Genomic DNA, 20,309 nt, shown 5'->3' on the forward strand with positions numbered 1-20,309 from the left:
ATGCGGCCTTCAAACATTGCAACTTAACAACATCATCATATCAAGATGTTACATTAATATATGTAACTACGTACTTTATTCGATGTTTAAATATGATCACAGAAATATTATCTCATCAATCAATGTTCGCAGATCGTAAAAATCCCATAAAGTTTTACTTTTAAATGAATACCTAGTAATAAACTGTTTACCAGGATAGGGCAGTACAAAATTAAGCTTCGCCACTCGTCACAGCAACCAATCACGCGACGCTATCAGCCAACAGCAGCGAAGAATCTAAATCGCGCAACCAAAGATTTCACGGATTGGAGCATAACTACAACCTTTGACTCAATATCGTCGGAGCCGCGATTCCCCCACATAGCCTTGCCGAAGATCTTCCCATTGGTAGAGGTCGAGCTGAAACATCGCTCCCGCTACAAGCTTATCACATATTTTTAAAATAAAGGTCTGGTTTTACCCACACACCTACAACCCAAAATTATTCGGATTTCTCAATAACCGTTAGCTGTATGAGAAAAGCGTGACATATAGTGACAATACATGAGTAACAGTAAAAAATAAGCAGCAAAAAACGTAACAAAGCTGCGATCCGCCCAACACATAGCAGATAATACCCACTCAAAACAATACGGATTACACTGATCTCAGATTCATTATTACTGGATAGAATATGATTCGATTTTTCAACTTGGAGCGGTGGTAGAAGAACCGTTTCGCTGCCCGAATAAAAACCATGTTGCCGGTCTCATCCAGGTTCAAATCCTAATGTGGCCATGTAAACATGACTTTTTTCTGAATTATGTATAATTAATAGGTTAATTAGGCTTACAAACTTGGGATTCTTTTTTAGGCGATGGACTAGCAACCAGCCACTATTTGAATCTCAACTATATCATTAAGCCAAATAGCGTGGCCATTCAGTCTTTTCAAGACTGTTGGCTCTGTCTACCCCGAAAGGGATATAGACGTGACCATATGTATGTATGTTAATTCCTAACCGAAGCTCTTACGGTGAGGGAAAACATAATGAGGAAACTTGCATATGTAAGGTTAGGTTCCCCTGCAAAGGCCAGTCGGCAGTCGCTTCGTGCTACCCAAGGATCGTCGTCGCAAACTGTATTTCTTTCCTCTTCATCCCAAGATTATCTGAAAGAAGCCGCTATAAGCGATAAGACTGTCTGTTGGTAAAATTTAATATTACTTTACTTATGAACCTATTATCTAATTGTGTGCTCTCAGTCCGAACTTCTTCCCATACCCGATTAAACATGTTCACGATTACCTTTGGGAAGATATGGCTTTTAAAATGACAGTTTGACGGTATAAGAAAGCGACCATACAAAAAGAAAGCGAAGAATTTAATAGATCGTCTATTAGATACTTAAAATTAGCAAGACGAATACTTTTAAAATAACTGCTCTAAATGATGTAATCTTCAACATGATTTATTGGCTTCAGTTGTACACGTAACTAAGATGTCATATAATGTATATTAATTAAATATTAAAAGACCCAATCGTTATTTTACCACCTACATACCTATTTTTTACTACAGATAGAATAACACAGTACGCAAGAAACTATTGCAGGATCTGACGAAATAAATCGTTGGTATTGAAAATGGATGAAAGATGCAATTAAAAGTTTGCCACTGTAGAGAATCTACAAAAGCGTCTGTAACATAGAGTTTTATAAAAATACGTATAAATTAAAACCTTATCATAAGATATCTAAATATATCCTCAACACAACAGTTCTTTCGCCGATACCGATAATTTACTTGTTAAAAGGTTTTAATATAACAAAACGACACTAAAACTTATTGCTCAAATTCCGGCGCCAACTTTTTCCTGTCGGGTTTAAAATCACCTTTTTATTTGTAGATATTGTTGATCGTTCGAATTTTTGGTCGTAATTTCTCAACCGAGGCAGTGAAAGGCGAGACAAGGCCAGTACACAATGGGCGCCTATGCGATGCAAACGGTCCCGGGCCGGAAAGACGATCCTATTCATACTGAAGGCTTTGTTACAGAAGCCTTCTAGAATCGACTCTAATCTAGATTTGTGAGTTGTATCCGAGTTATCATAAATCTACGTTTAATTTATTAGTTAGGGTATAATGGTATTAAGAAGGTATAATAGTTGATTTACCTTTTACTTATTACTTAAACGCTTTTACTTATCTTACTTGTCCATTTTCAGTAAAAAATATTGCTCTTTTTAAGATACATAGATATTATTATTATTATCATTGGCTTAACCGATTGGGATGACAATTATATTTTGCTCGATCAATGAGCAATTCAAACTCAAAAAAGTTGGTCATTAAAATTGTATATTTTACAGAGCGTTATCTTTTCTTCTTTTTGAACATAATACAATAATTTTAAACAAAATAAAAATAAATAACCTTAAGATTGTAACCTAATTCAGTAGTACTGAAAAAAGTCAAAGTCGCTGCACTTAGCAACACAGTGATCTAAATTATTCAGATTTCTGTGGTTAACTATCACTTTCCATCGATAACAGTAGAATGAAACAAAAGTATACCACAACACCACATAGTCATGAAATTAGAGTTTATATTTTATAATAAAGAAAAAAAAAATGCTCCAAATAAAAATAAGGTCGTTATCAATCGTAACAAAAACTTTATCATTTTAGAGTATACAAAAGATGAATAGAAGATAAAACTGTAAATAGGAACGTAGGTACTTACATTCTTCGCGTCGAGCTCTAAAGATTTAGGAGATACCTATTAGTGACTGACAAATTCAGAAAAAAACACTGAAAGCAATGAATACAATTTTCAAACGATATGTACTACTTTTGTACCAAAAACTCTGTGTAGGTAATGGTAACATCTGGTTTCATAGTAGTTAGTTACGGTCTTATGACTTGTGAAACATCAACAGCTGATGAATTTAATAACGACATGTGACTTTATCTGGAAACCCAAGCCATTCTTTGTGATGTCCTGACGTTAATATACGCTTAGATTGAAAACGTCAATAAGAATTTTAAACAGTTCTTGGTGGTATTGGTTGCTTACGTTAGCGCTATATTTGATACTGACTATGCAAATATACGTATTGCTTTTAATAATAATATTGAATTTTTCTGCTAACAATAGAAAAAACTAGCAAAGTCATACGAAATCTGTTTAAAATGTCGTCCTAAAAATAGCTACAACAGAGTTCATCCTTTGGTAGGTCAGATGTTATGCCCCAAAAAAGTTTCTAGCACACCTGTGTCAGTGATTTAAGGCAGAATCTGATTTATATTATCTGTGGCGTGTTTGACTTCAAATTCATTGGCCTCTTCTATTTTGGTGCGGGGCTAACGGCCGCAGGTAATTTCATATAATTTACCTATTATTGAAAAGATACCATCGCACCCAATTGAATCAGGCTATTGAACCGTTTCAATCTACATTATAATCTAGAGAAAGTATTTGTTTGGGTTACTCCAAAAAAATAGTGAACCAAATTTAAAAAACCTTTAGTAAGAAGCTTGCTTTAGTTTTTAGAACAATATACTAATAGGCGAGTAATGTAATGTTATGTCTCAGGAAAGAGATAAATGGAGGAAAAACCAACATTTGGATAGAATATTTAACTAAAATCTAACAATCTCATTATTGTTACATTAGCAGTAGAAATAATCAGTTGAGACCTCAACTTGCTACGTTCTTCTTAAATGTCTTACCTACTGACTTCATAACTTGCTTGCGAAAGACTGTATCACAACTTTGAACAGGATGTGAAAGAACTTTGCCAAACCTTCCCACAGCATGTAATTTTAATCCTAAACGTGGATACAAAATTTTAATGAAGTCATCAAAAATTTATGTGCAGACGTAGGTACTGAATACTTACAATACTAAAACTCTTTATTGCACCACAATAAATTACAGCAAATTCACATGTATTAAACACATAGTAAAAAAAGGCGACCTTATCACTTAAAGCGATCCATTCCGGATAACCTATAGATTGTGTATAAAATTTCATCCAGAGAAAAGAATTGAATAACATAATTAATTATACTTAAAAGATCAAGAACTGACTCTAATAGTCGGGTATCACAATGGTAACCAATACCACAGAAAATTTAAAACAGCTTTATTTCAATGGAAACCCACAATTGTGTATAATGCTTACAATTACGTACTGAACTTCTACCTTCGCCCTTCCCAAGTCACGACTGACAAAAACATTCGTGCTACTCGTGACCACGACGCCCTACTTTTTCTATTTCCATCCAATAGTTTCAAGCATTTTTAACATTTAAACTAAACACAATAAGATCCAGTTTCCTGTTACATAAAACCGTTGTAACATTTTCGACAATAAACTTAACGTTTCTGTCTGTTCTTCTGAATGTATTTCTTATTTCGTCGCATTAAAGTAGATATCTGTAGTACTGATAATTTTGCAGAACCGAAGCCTTTACTAAGCCCACCTGATCCCAGCGTAATAGGTTACATAAGTTTAAGTTTCCGGGAGTAACAGGTCGGATCCAAAGCATGGTAAGTTGGAGGATTGGTTAAATAAATTTTATGGTTCACCGCTGTTTGAATGTCTACTTCAGTGTTCAGGTAGGTATATTGGTGTTTTTCATGAGCTTCTATGTAAAGATGAACCTTGCCAAACCTTTAAGCAAATAATTTTTCTTTCTTATTGCTTTTTTTGATAGGTATACAAATAAGAAACTTTTGCAAAATCAACGATTTATATAAATTATCTAGAAAGTTGGTTCCCATTTTCATTTAACTCATTGTTTCGATATTTGTTAAAAGATCTTATCTTAAAACACTAAATTGTTAAGTATTAATATCTGATTATATTACCAGGAAATTTGATCAGGAATTAACCTACATACTTATTAAAACAATATTTTTACTTGATGATCTTATTTAGGCTTACGATGATTTATCATTACTTAATTTGCAAGCGGTTCTTACCAATGTTCGTACTAATATTAGATCTTTTAAGAGGCGTTAAATGAAGCTTAGCAATTTATCATGTAGGTACTATTACGTGAGCAAACCAGAACGAGATATTTGAATGATAGTCATCTACAAATGGAAATAAGGAAACTTTATGATTGATTATCTCATTGGTGCTTCCAACGAAATATAAATTACGGATAATTCATTCGTACGCAATTTTAAAATAATTGATATCATCATTATTGCATATGACGTTTATCAACTTTTTATAGATATTTCTTTGGTTTTTCTATCACTAACCTCGGAGACATGTTTTTTAAACGTTTTTATACGTATTTAATTTTTTTCTTATTATATCATTATTTTTATTACTTCATAGTTTTTTTATATGAGGATGCAGCGGTGGAAAAGTACTGTCTTCTGTGTGGTGTTATCATATACGGAATTTTTAAGTTTATCTCATCCTGTCGTAGCTACCCGTTTGAACCATCACCTTTTAACATCAAACCCTAAAGGACTGCTTCAATGTATTCTAAATCAGGATCCTATTAAGTACCTAATTCCTAAAATAATTTATATCATGCAACTAGTTGGTAATACTAATAATAGATACCTACTGAAATGAGATTTTTAAAATTATTCATACTGTAATAAATCTTTCAACTTATTGGCCTCAATGTTTGTTTGTCCGTCAGTATGCGTATCTATCTTCTAATCATCAGAAACAAAAACCAGTTTAAACAATAGCAGAAGTTAAATAACTGGAAACAGTTATGTAAAACCTATTGGGAGTGATTGATGGTCGAGAGGAGGTCAAGCTTCAGCATAAATATTATCTTGTTTGTTCAGTTAAATGTTCCAATCGTTATGTTTCACAAGTCTGAAAATAATATTACTTAGTCAATAAATTCAACATGTAATTGGACTTTTTTTGAGACTGCTCCGTATTTGTATCAAAACGTGACAAAACATTGAGTTAAACTATATTTTATCAGTAACTTTATCATTTTAAAGCCCGCTTCACTCTCAGAGTTGGTTAGAAAATGCTTAACAGAAGTTATTAACAATTTGAGTAAGTATTTCGGTGTTGTTAAAACAACGAAATACGCATACCGTGTGAAGTAAAGTCAGTAAAACATTATTGTGATTACAAACTGATTACGACTTAAGCAATTATTGATAAGTTTCACGACAAAAGCAGTACGAAACGAAACGTAATATTAACACACAATTTGCGAAATGGTTACACTTGACCGGACATGTTCAAGACATTTCTGAAACTGAATGTTAAACCTACATATTGTAAAATGTCGCACTTATTCCTAAGCAGATAAAGTTTAAAATTTAATTAGAGTACTTTGATGTATATTCTCAATGCCGTATGTAAATAGTCAATTATTCGAATTATTCACAGTATTGTTAAATTAATAGCACACGTCTCATCTGTTTGCGAAAGTGGGGTAAATGTCTAATAGATTGATTGTTGTAATGGAACAATAGATTGTGTGTTTTGTTGTATTTACATTGACAACGATGTCTATCAAACAGAACTCTAGAAATTTTTCCCGGAAGAATGTTTGTCCTAGGTACTTTGGCTCGCAACTTTATAGCTTATGTGCCTCCGAATTGAACTATTTTGATTTCGTAGATTTGTAGTTAGGTATGCAAAAATTTGATAAAGTGCGTTTAAATTCGTCAGCGGTGCTCGATTGAGAAATTAAAGAAATGCAATGGAAAGGAAAAAGCTAGGTACATTAATACAAATACAAGTATTTGTATAGATTATATTTAGCAGAGATTGGTGAAATAAATAAAACAAATACCATTATTATAAACAAGAGGTCCTAAAACTACTGTTATATACTTACCTTACGTCTTCAACTTTGTGTAATAAATCTACCTACTTGCTAGCTTATTTGCAGTAGACATAATGAATACTAACTGTAGATAAATAATATGTAAATATACTTGGCTACTCTTTGTGGCTACTGCATATTCAAATTGGTAGTTAATAGACTGTGAATTATTATGGTGAGAAACAATTTAATGTCTGGATATTCTAGTCTCGGGTAGAAATTATTTTCGGTGATTATACAAAATATTTATTTATGTGGCTGTACTTAAAGAGTGCATGGATTTTATAAGTTTATAAGTAGGTGCGTGATGTAGTTGAACGAAATTCTTACGATGAGAGAAAAAGCGTGAGGAAACCTGCAATTTCTGACAAATAAATGTAAAATCTGATCCAATCTGGGTAATTTATGTCAGAATGATGAGTCGCTCACTTTCATTACCAGTTCAAATAGTTCAATGAGTTCAAAATTTTATATTCTTAATATGAGTTCAAATTCCAATTGAATCGTGGTCATAACATTTTAAAGTACATGTTACAATATACTGTTATAACATTACAATTAATCTTAAGTCTTTTAACACCAGAAAAAGTGACAGCAGCAACAAGGTACTATAAGAAATCCGAGGAAGGGTGCCAGTAGCTCGCAGCCCGGCTCCGCTCCGGTTTCGTGTAACCCGGCCCGCGCCAGCCAGCCGGCTCGGGTTGCATGCGCGGGCGCATTGGACACATTCGATTTCTAAAATTAACGTGGTTTAGGTTTATAACTAAAACTTAGGTTTACAAGAAGCGTAAATGTAAGTCGAACGAATGGGAATTGTGTTTATACATGCGTAACTAAGTATATTGGAAGCGGTAGTAGTTATAATTAGATTTAAGTTATGTGACGTCAATAAGTGATACCTTGTATCCAATTTTGAAAATAAATCTATTCTATTCTATTCTATAGCCGTCTATTCCTTCGTCAGATAATTTCTTTTCTTAAAATAAATGTATAATGACATTTTTATATATATATTAATTCAAATTGAAATTAATTTATTATTATTCAGATATCATGATCCACTTTGTTAGTAGTAATTTTTGTTAAATAAAGAAAATATCATTAACTTGTTAAGTGTAGGTTAGGTGGTAAGTATTACTTACTTAACAAATTTAATGTCGGGAGACATTCACAGTTTGTTACAGCCTTTAAACTGTTTAATCCTATTATACCTAATGCCCTTTACGTAAATGTGCCGAAACTACCTGTGGAGAATTTATAGCCGGATCCATAAAGAAATGCTGTTCTAATATTATAATCCCTGGTTTCATTGTACTTATATTGGTAGCTTTTACATATTCCTTTTTTGACTCTATTTCCATCAACGTACATACATACATTATGATCACGACTTTATCCTTTACGGAGTAGACAGAGCCATCAGTCTGGAAAATACTGAAAGGCCACGTTCAACTGAATGATTTTCTGAGATAGTTTTTTTTCAACTACAAAAAAAAAATAAAAAAAGCTTCGTCAAATGGTAACACATTTGACGAAGCTTTTTTTATTTTTTTGCATTTTATTTCTTTAGTTACTATTACTAATTAAACATTTATTATTATAAATACCTAAATAATAACCAAACGTGACTTTTACAGCAACATCTAATGATTATTATTTACATGCTGTGAACAGGTTACCGAGGTCAGATGGTAGTCGCTTCGTGTAAAAACCTGACTCGCCCAATCTAGAATCATAGCAAGAAGGCGTACCCCGGACTCTTCCCTAGAGAATTGAGGATGTAACCTAGATTAACGGCTAGAATTATTTGTACTCATAAGTGTTAAAAAAACACGAGCCAAACTCCAAAGTATCCTCCTTCGTCGAGCCTCCTCTGCCGTCCATTTGTAAGTAATGATCGTGGTGTTTCCACAGGGACTTGCGATGCAACACCGTGAATAAAAATATCTGGGGAGGGAGGAGGTGAGGATATGACCGGTATTAGTCCCGGTCATATCCATAGCCGTGTGGTTCCCGGCACCATTAAAAAAAAGGAATAGGACCACTCCATCTCGTTCCCATGGATGCCGTAAAAGGCGACTACGGGATAGGCTTATAAACTTGAGATTCTTCTTTTAGGCGATGAGCTAGCAACCTGTCACTATTTGAATCTCAATTCTATCATTAAGCCAAACAGCTAAACGTGGCCTATCAGTCGTTTTAAGACTGTTGGCTCTGTCTGCCCCGCAAGGGATATAGACGTGATTAATATACATATCCTCACCTCCATGGCGTTAGTGCCAGGAGAAAAAAAGAGTATTTATCTCGCTCGCTCGCTCGCTATTCATTTGTCCTCATATCGTCCGTTCGACACGGTGCAGCGGTTCAGAGAATGAAATTTTGCGGCCAAATGTCATTATAGAATTGACCTCGGAACAACGGAAGTAAAACGGATGGAAATGGTTATGTTTGCTGTTTGCCTTTTACTGAAGGTCCTACAAGATGATACCTATTACTGCAATAGTGTTTAGTTTCCGGTATAAGTAAATGAGACTAACTAGTCGTATTATGAATATTTACTCATGTCGTAGGTATACACAGAAAGAATAAAGAAATGTTTTATTTACTAGGGGTAAGGCGATGAACAAGGTAAATACGATGTATAACTATCCGGTATTTTTCGGAAAGAACCAGTCCATAGGTATCTTATCTTACCCATGGATGTCGTTATAGGCTTATATATCTACTTTTATTCATCTTTAAATCGATGGGCTAGCAACCTGTCACTATTTGAATCTCAATTCTATCTTTAAGCCAAACAGTCAGAATGTGGCCTATCAGTCTTTTTAATACTGTTGGCTCTGTCTACCCCACGTTACTATACGTATGTATGTGTGGTATACGTAGCTTACGGGGTAGACAGAGCCAACAATCGTGAAATGATTCAAAAGGCCACATTCATCTGCATGATTTAAATAGCGACAAGACTAAGCGATTTTAAAAGAGTGGCTGAGTGTTACTCAAAAGAAAATATACCTAAGTTTGAGAATTATTAACTCCTTCTTCAAGCATTCTCTTGGGAGCTCGGACCAAGATTCTTGAGTGGGTAAATCAGATTTTTATACCAAACGTCTGATGATATAATATGTATAAAACGACATATAAATAAGATTAATTACACAGCGATGTGTCATGCTTCATTATAATCCCGTCATTATAAAGTTATTTATAGAAATATGCAAGTATATGCATGACCTTTCAATAATAAACGCTGTTATCTTATAACTAGGAGGTAACTTGCGACATACTAGATTCTGATTGATATCTATGATATAAATAAGATAAACTCACTGCTGTGCAACTAAATCTGCTATTATTACTTATAATTGATCTAAACATAAGTTGATCATTAATAAATAATTATTTCATGAATAAATACTTGTTTTTTCGTGATCAACTTTCCTAAATTAATTTTCCTAATTTGGATTTTTCTTTAGAAGTCTGCAGAGATCGTGGCAAATGAAAGTAACAAAATGAAGTATTAGCCTACACTTCAGAGAAAGAAGCGTGATTTTATGTATGATTGTATGTCTTTGGCAGTCCGACATATACTTACTAAGCTAACGAAACTTAATGATCGAAGAAAAATAAATACCTAAGTATTTACACATTATTTCGTACCTGTATATCTTGTTAAATTGCTTAATAAGTAAGTAATTTATTTTTTAAAACTTTAACTCTCGTAAAAACATGTCCAACAAGTGGATCATTTATAAATAAGTTGAGTTAAAAAAAAACTATGTACTCGTAGGTGTGGTTTATAAACGAATCTTCGGTTTTTGAAAGTCGTAATCTGTTATTTATTCTCTGTTCATTCCTCCATGATAAAAATTAGCTATAAATCAATTTTCCAACATAACTCGGTTAATGCTATTTCAACATCAGTACTCAATACTAATAATTTTCACGAGATATTTATATGTTATACCCAGGGCAGCTCCTAGTCATATGTACCTACAGTCGCCTGTTTATACAAATCAAAACCATAGGACGGTTAAGGTTACCTGCAATCGACTGTACATTTTTACTGTATAGGTAGAACTGTATAATCCACGCTTTCCTACATAATTTTCCTTTATACCATCGAACTGGAAATAATGGCATTATATATGGGTCAAGAGTAGAGGGTCGCGTCGTGTCACTCAATGTGGACGCACCCCTATGTTCATCTGTTATTATTTGTGGAGTGGGGATCGGCTGACCCTTTTGGAAATAGGTCATATTATGTTTGACATTGTTTTACAATTATGGCCATTTTCGTAAATTTTGATGTGGAAATCCACGAACGCCCTTTTGGGCTAAGTTCACTTTTATTACCTACTTTTTATTCTAAATCAATTTGTAACTATACGACCGAAATATGATTATGATAATTAATGGCCAAGTAGGTATATGAAATAAGTTAATAAAAGATTAGTATCACGTAGTTATAATAATAGGAAAACGGGGACATTATATTAGGGACAATATTATAAGAAATTCGCGCGGGCAAAGTCGCGGGTAAAAGTTAGTGCGACATAAATCTTAAACGTGGATTTTTATGAACATAAGTACATTGCAATGTCGTGATTGACTGACATGTATCTTAGTCACTTTATAAATAAGTATCTACTCTTTCGACTTTCCACGCCCAAAAAAGAACAATACTGCATGATGCACTCAATGCAATGCATTGCAATTCGATGTCTATCGGATCGATTCGCAAATAGAAAAAACAATATACCTACCGGCTAGTTTGAATCACAGTGATGAGTCATACACATTCGAAGTTAAATTCTAGAAATTGTACTTAATGTTTTCTCATTGTGTGCCTTTAGGTATTATTCTTGCATAGGTATCTTTAAATTGCACTGCACACTCCGGTGTACTTTCGTGTTTAATGTTAAAAAAACATTACAACAATTTTAATTGTCACGCAAATTAAAAAAGACTACTTTCTGGTGACAGAAACTAAATCAAAAATACAGATGAAACATAACTGCTACAAGTAAGTGCAGAAAGTAGAAATTCGACCTTTTCTTTGGATTCCTAAGATATCAGTAATATTCAGTAATTCTTACAGCACGGATAATAAAAAAGACTTTTACGGTTACGCGAACAAAGTTGCATTGCATGCAAATATAGTTTAAACTTAATATTATGCATTAAGCACACGACCAGTCTTTCAAAGACAACTTACATATACTTTAATACTTGTCTATCTGAACTGTCGCGTCTGTTGTCATACAATGACTCACCGCCGCCCAAGTCGCGACTGGCGCTTCCTCCTCAAGCTCTTAAAACCTGTACATGTACCGACAACTGCACATCGAGATTGCAAATACTTAGTATTTTTTATCATCAAATTCAAATTCAAAATTTAAAATTCAAAATTTTATTCATTAATATAGGATACTTAATATCGCTTAATAATTGTCTTCATCATTCATGTCATCTTTGCGTTTTTCAGGCTCCATCATGCTTTACAGCTATATATTTAATTCTCATCTTCTTTGCGTGTTCCTAAGGAACTTCCTATTTTCTTTGGGACCTAGAAACGTCTTTCCGACATTATTTTCTTCTCTTAACCCTCGACATCCTTAGTTTGCAGACCATTGACTAGCATGTAATTTACAAGCAATGTAGATCGAAAAATGTACATTTTAAAAACTATATAAGTATTAAGTTTTAATAATACGAGTAAGACAAAATAATTTACATAATGTAATTTAAATAGTATGAGAAATTTTTAAGCTTCCCGGTAATGGAATGAAGTACATCATAAAGAACTACTATCGGTGCAGCCTAATGTGCAGTTCAGTGTACATGCTAACGTTACCTTACACATTAGAGGTCACAGTAACCTGGTAAGACGCCGGTCTGAATAAAGTACAGATGACAGAACCAAAAGTCGGTCCGATTCATTGCATTTTAGGCATTATTACGGTGTCGTAAGATCCGCTTGATGTAACATTCTATAGTTGTGTGTACTACAATTATGCATATAAATGCACATAATCAGATATGGCAATGCGGCTTACGACAGCGTGCACGAGATTTGGCTTATTGAGGTCGTATAATTGGTTAAATTTAATAATATAGATAGATAAGCAGTAGATTTAAAGAAATATAAGGTAAAAAGGTCGTTTGTCTTTTATTTACGGGGCATTACAAAGTTTCCGAAACATTGGTGATGACTGATTCCATTCCAGACTCCGTTCTTCCTGAGGGAAGCTCACAGACCTTTGGTCAAACACAGTAAGTGCAGGTTTCAAGTCCGCCTGTTAAACTTCGTATATCGAAGATAAAAAACATAGAGAGAAAAATGATGAACAGCAGAAATTAAAAAAAAATAGGCATCAAACAAAAGCTTTTAGCAGTAAACGAATTTATAAAATTACGAATGACGTGTCAGTCAGATATAAGTATATACTCTAGCCAGGGGACGTGGCTTTGTCTGCAAACAATACGAAGCCTTCGCCATATGCAGTTGTTCAAACGAACACACGACCAAACCGGTCCGCGGCAGATGCAGCCGCGCTTTACAAATTTTTACTGTTCAACATGATGTATATTATATCTGTAGTAGAAGTGGAAAAAGTAGGTAAATTTAGCACACATATAGAACCAACAGTCACGATACTTAAAGGCCACTTTTTGCTGGACCATTTATTACTCGTAGCACAAGAAGACACCTCTATTTCAGAAATAAAATACGATTTTTTAATGTGTTTATTGAGTCAGTCTAACTACCTAATTGCTATTTCTTAGTTATTATTTGCAATCTACCTTATAATAAATAACAAGTAGGTAGATATATTAACAATTTCCAAACAAGTTACAGATAATTTTACCTATATTTGTAACAGAAAAGTGACACGGAAAAAAGCACAACATAACAAAATTAGTGTTTATTAGGTTGCAAAATATAGAACAATGCGTCGCCGAGCTTGCACCAATGCACTATCTGGCTTGAATCAGAGATATTGCAATGTTGCCCTCGATGTGACGTATCTAGCACGGCTCGGAGTATTCGTGCCATGTAACTTTTTGAACTAAATATATTGTATTTATGTATTATCAGACATTATCAGAGCACGTTCAAATATTAATCAATCCATACGATTATTATAAAGATTCAAAAGTTTATTTGCCAACTATACAAAATAAGTGATATGTATAATGTCTTACTTGTGTGATGATTGTACTGATTTTCTATAAATTTGAGTTGTTGGATGGATAGCGGATAAGACATGCTACTTTTTTGGAAATTCTCTTCTGAGTACTTAAACAAAGTTTCATTACTAAAAGATAACTGACTAACTTAAAGTCAGATATAAACCAAGATTTTCGATTTTACACAAAATATGAAAGTTTAGAGGACATTCATCTACAAAACCAGAATAGAAGAAATCAACAAATAGAAATACGTACATAAACCTCTCGTTTTATCTCGAATTATTTGTCATAGTATTTTGTTTCTTATTTTATCTTGTGTAAACCTCCAATTGAGGAGCGATTAGATAACATTGCTATCCCATACTTTTCTTTATCTCCAACAGAATTTTGTAGATAAAGTAAATTAAAAGAATTCGTCTTCAAAATATGTATGTTTGGTTGTCGAAATTCCATCGTTTTATTTGAACGGTCGATCAAAAATTAAATATATTTTCCGTTTGTATGACTTAATTATCCTAAAGATCCATATTATCCGAAAGAAGTTATACTAAAGAAAATGTTCGTATCATGAAAACCGCATAAAATTACACATTTAAAAAAAACATAGCCAATTAAGAGAATCTGTGCAAATCTTCACAAGCAGAGCAGCTTGAAAAGCAAGGTGGCAATTAAGTATAAAACAAGTTTCAAGTAAAAAATCGCGTAATCCGCATGACTGACACGGACCACAAACAAATAATTATTGCACAGAAATTTATACAATATTCATAAACGAGAAACAGAGCTTGAAGTGTAGTTTTGACCCTAATATTTTGAATGATTTAATTTTGTCGCTTTGTATAGGTAGATATATTTAATATAAATTCACATTTTAATGTCTCCTCTTTTACTTTAAACAACAACACCAATTTTAGTTTAATTTTCTTGGGTTAGCACTCAAGCTAATGTTCATATTTGAAAGAAAAAAAGAGTTATTGATACTTGGCCATGATGAGATTTGAACCTTTGCCTCTATATGCATAATACTAATCATTTTCAAATCAGGTAACTTATCGATTCGACCAACAATGCTCTAATTCACTGTATCTAATTAAAAAAAAGAATTGGATTTTTCATCAAAACTGCTGAGATCAATTCCTGGACAGAATGTTCGTATTCTAGCGTCAGGAATCGGAATGCCGTGTGGTTCCCGGCACCAATACAAAAAAGAATAGGACCACTCCATCTCTTTCCCATGGATGTCGTAAAAAGCGACTAAGGGATAGGCTTACAAACTTGAGATTCTTTTTTAGGCGTTGGGCTAGCAACCTGTCACTATTTGAATCTCAATTCTATCTTAAAGCCAAAGGTGTGGCCTATCAGTCTTTACAAGACTGTTGGCCCTGTCTACCCCGCAAGGGATATAATCATGATTATATGTATGTATGTATTTAAGGAATCGGAAGCTCTTCATCTGTTATCACCATTAATTTGCAATCAGCCTCAGTCACGGACATCGCGACTCGTTTCCACCTCATTGCTATTCACGACCCGTCCGGCGATTACCACTAGCGACTGTCAGTCCGTTTGTATGTGTCAACGAACTAATTGTTTAACTTCACAAAGAATTGCAGAGTGCACGCCCTAAGTTCTATGAAGATCACCTTGGCGAATTATGGCATAATGACATGTTACGCCTACATCGATGCCAAGTTTGAAATTTTAGGTTTTGTTGTGTTTGTAGTTTTTTTTTTTTTTTTGCGTAACTCAAGAATTTGGTCTGGTAACGCCTCTGAAGGTCTAGTCCATGTATGTGTTTAAGAAAGTAAATGTTTTTTTTAGAAACAATGTTTATATGAATTCAATTGTTTTCTTTGCCCATCGAAAATATAATAAAAATTTTCTCCGGTTGCTTCAGCAACTGAGTGTTTTATACAGGTCCTAGCTATGCAAGGAAACCATTTCTTACTGAAGTTCCTCTACTGCTGGATTCAGGTCAAGACTACATGAAATCATCAACTGTAAGGAAGCAAACTTTTAGACTTTGAAGGCCTAAAGTATATTCCCGAAGAATTTACGGATATCCACAAATGGGGTAATCAGGATTGGTCATAAGTAAGTGTCTACAAACCCTTTGTAAAAGCTCCGAAAATTAACTACCTACTTAAATGAATAAATTTATTTTATAGGAAACTCATTTCAATTATGTGAGTGTTTGTGATTTGAAATAGAAGTTTACTAAAATTTCGGAAGTACCTACTAAGAAAAATGATTAAGCAATTGCGTTTATCGTAAAAATATTTGACTTTTATAGCTGACTATAATCCTTGATGGGGACAATTGAACAGACATAAACAGTTTATAGAGCTATAAACTCCAAGTTCTGTTTTATTTTCACAATCCCTGGATTCTGGGCATTTTGCTTTCAGTTGTGTCCTGAGTAAAATCTATGGTCATAGCCAAGACCATAGATTTCCACGGTACACGAGTACCTACCTAGGTCGGAAAATTGCCGTATGACCTCTGAAATGCTGTGCACAGAATAAACATGGTTGAACTGGGATTCCATTGCTTCTTTTTATTTTAATACTAAAATAAAATCTAATACGAAATGTGAAAAAACAATTTTATTTCAAAGTATGACATAGTACCTAGTTTGATAAAAAGATAGGTAACTAGTTTTTTTATGTAATCTAGCTGATAAGTAGAAATACCTATTGCAATCAAATGAAGCAATACACTCTAAGTGTAAATAATTGGACACCAATTGAATAAGACTTGAAGCGTGTGATATGCCTAACTTATAATTTATTTAGGTATCTCACCATCATATGCCCAAACTTGTAAAGAATATTGTACCTAAATAAGAAAGTTTTGAAAAAAATTGGTAAAAAATAATTATGAATGTTTTCAAAATGTGATCAACCCAGCAGTAGGAAGTTTTAATCTTTTAAGTTTCGTTAAAAACTCGCCCTTCGCGCATAAACCATCATTGTAAATAGCCTTTTTAACCTAATTTCTTACAAAATGAACGAGATTATTCATGTCAAACCCCGCATTAGCCCATGTTTGCGTGGCCATCCCCTCAATTAACAAGCTCAGCTGTTTATCTTCCGATAAGACACCCTGGTTTTAAACGCTTTTATGAGCTGCGTGTCGTTAAATTAATGATACTGTAGAATTAGGGAGTTTTTAGTGATGTGCAGTCACGATACGAGCAATGATCATCGTAAAAATGATGAATTTTTCGTCCTGTTAGTGCCTTACCTGGGGGAACTAGGGATTGACGTGTGAAAAACAGCGTTAGAAAACTGCACATTCAGGCAACAAAAGGTGTAACCGTGAACCATTATGAGCAACATTCCTCGAATATGCCGTGTACCTTAGAAAAAATTGACACTACCGCAGCCTGAAATTTACAGCTTAAGAAGCTTTAACCAAAAACTGTGTGAACTTCTGCGATGAACTTACATTGTGAGATATTTTTTAAAAATGTTCCTTTGGTACTAAATAATAATTGACTCACAACTTGTTTTTTCTTCACTGTGCACAATAGGTATAAAAATCTAGGCACGAATATACTACCCAACAAGTTTATTTAGATTTCTATGAATTAACAGTCACGTAGATAGATGACATCAGCCTCGTATTTCGAAAGATTCAATTAAAAATGTACTATTTCCTGCTCCAAGCACAATCTCCACCGATCTACAACAATGTGCAACAACACTAGTTGCCAGCCCGACTTCATTCACCTTTCCCATAGAACCTTCAAAACTTTTATAATAAATGAAATTAATTGGATTACTTACGGAATTAAAAATCCAAGAGCCTGATCTGTATGAATACTTAAATAACACAGCACGGTTTTTTTTTTGTTATAAAAAAAAATTAACTGTCAATCGGCACTTTTGGCGGGAAAACGTACTTTCCTAGCGGAGGTTTAGAGAGGACTGAGGTCGCCCTCTCTGAGAGTGGCGGGACTTAGCGCCTGCGTAACGAGGAACAAATGTCTGATAATAATAACTTGAGTTTTACTTACATTGCTGCTTTGCTTTTATTTAGTTTTGGTAGAGATAAACAAAGATAATATTATATAGTTTAGGTGATGTTTTAAAGCCTTTAAAATTAAATGATTAGAGGACGAGGATTTTTCATCTGGTCTCACAAATCAATCGCTGTCAAAGCTATAGTTATCGAAAGTGCAGGTGCTGTCCCTTAGACCAATATGCCTAGATATTCTCAAAGTTTGGATTGACCTAGTGCAGATCTCTAATTCTTCTATTTATCTGATAAGCTATGGCACCACTTATTAAGTCCAAATTTTAAACTTGATTTATCGTAAGTTAATGTGATGTGGGTCAAGTCGGTCTATAGCCCAATTTTACTATAATCGAAGTAGTTTTTGAGTTGACTCTAAATTTTTTTAGTATAAATGTAACACGAAATCGTTACACGGATTGAAAAAGTAGTTATTGAATTACTTTATTTGTTATCTAACTTATAATATGCCCTTTTAATTTGATAAAATATATAATTTATCATAAAAGGTTATAATATATTCCTTGACTATAGGTACTATGTGTCTTTGTAACTTTTTCTTTCTTCGATTGCAAATAAAAAAAAAATATAATTATGAAACGAATTTTAAAAATGTAACCAAATAACGCAATCTCACAATTCCAATTTTATTGTCAAACAGCGATGTACGCTATCCAATTCCCAACCGTTCTGTATGCGACTGTACCACATAACTTGGTACGGGCGAGCACGGCCGGTGACACGAGTTTCGGCTGCATGCTGCATTGTAGCGGAACATTTTCCCAGCAATATACTACATACATACAAAAACGTCTTTATCCCTTGCGGGGTAGACAGAGCCAACAGTCTTGAAAAATACTGAAAGGCCACGTTCAGCCGTTTATTAGTGTTTTCCTAGTAGCCTTAATTTACGACATCCATGAAAAAGAGTGAGTTTTTCTATTCTAAACTTAGCTGGGAATCACACAAAATATTTCTGAATGGAATTCCATTTATTGCACATAAAAGTTACAAAAGCCATTAAATTGGTATGTAGGTACGTGGTAAAAAAAAAGGTTTGAAATGCGGATGTAATGTACTCATTATTCAGTTTTGGAAAGCATTAAAATGGATACCTATTAACCCCAACTCCCATATCGCATTCCAACTATAACGATAATGCGAAGCGTGAACGCAGGCGGTGCAAGTCGCAAGGCAGTACTAAGTCAATACAAGAAGAATCATTCAAATTACCTATGCGTTTATGGAAGATCTCCACGACTAGCTCTAAGGCTTCCTTTGGTAGGTACAGTTTAAAACTTTACAAGGACAGCAAGCGAGGCTTGGATTTTTTAAAGTCGGCTGTTTGCCAAACACAAAACGGCGCGGTAAATAAAAAAAATTATTCGATTTTTTAAGTCGCCTCCAACGACATTAAGGGATGATTTGCCGCTGAAAATCTTGTAGCACTTACCAGCGATATAAAGGCTATATTATTTTCCACTGAAGTACAGCCACTCTTAACCATGCGACAAAATAACAATATCGGTTTTAGTTAGTAAGTAAGAAGGTAATAAAAATGTTAACACGGAATTGAACCCAGACCCAATCAATAACACGCTTGTAGCTAAATCGATTCCAACTCCCCTAATGTCCGGAAGGGCATAAAATCCCTAACGTCTTCTTTGTAATAGGAAACTACTGTGCATAATATGTGTTTACGAGAACGATAATAAAATGAAGAATCTCGGATAAACTAAAACTTTTGACTGCGACTTTACTTCGTTGAAACTTTATGTAAACAATTTAGTTCTACGTTAATTAGCTCTAAGTACCTACGCTTAAGCATCTTCAAGAAAATATTTTTTATAAATTCCGTGGAAACCAAACTCTTAGCCAAAGATAGTTACAGCAGTTACAATATCTTTAAATAAATATAAATGTATACGAGACAAATCACACAGATTATGTAGCCTCGAAGTAAGTTAAATGAACTTTAAAAAATATTATTAATTATTCTTTCAATTTCGACCACCAACGCATTAATATTTTTAACACCGGATATACAAAGCAAATTGGGGTAAAATCCTTACTGTGTTGACATTATATGTTATCAACCAGCAATAAGGGAACCGTAAACTCACGCCCACACCCAACCCCATTCATCCCTCACATCCAAATACTTATATTTTAAAAACGATCTTATAAAGACAGAAAAAGGTTCGTTTTAGGTTTTGTTACTTAGTAGAATCGGTAAAACATAAAATCTCTCAAAAATATTTTCCTTTTTTTTTAATTTC

General features: G+C 33.8%; 1 protein-coding gene across 1 annotated transcript in view; it reads right to left on the minus strand.

Moving 5' to 3' along the window:
• The window catches only part of LOC106143557 (uncharacterized), a 46,644-nt gene extending 28,711 nt beyond the window's left edge, over window positions 1-17,933 (minus strand). Inside the window, exon 1 of the mRNA XM_013345681.2 lies at window positions 17,802-17,933. The gene's annotated coding sequence lies outside the window, so the exon portion shown is untranslated. The remainder of the gene's footprint in view (window positions 1-17,801) is intronic.
• Window positions 17,934-20,309: the final 2,376 nt, after the last annotated feature.

This window comes from Amyelois transitella, chromosome 7 (genome assembly GCF_032362555.1).
Source record: "Amyelois transitella isolate CPQ chromosome 7, ilAmyTran1.1, whole genome shotgun sequence".
In the NCBI taxonomy this organism is placed as follows: domain Eukaryota; kingdom Metazoa; phylum Arthropoda; class Insecta; order Lepidoptera; family Pyralidae; genus Amyelois; species Amyelois transitella.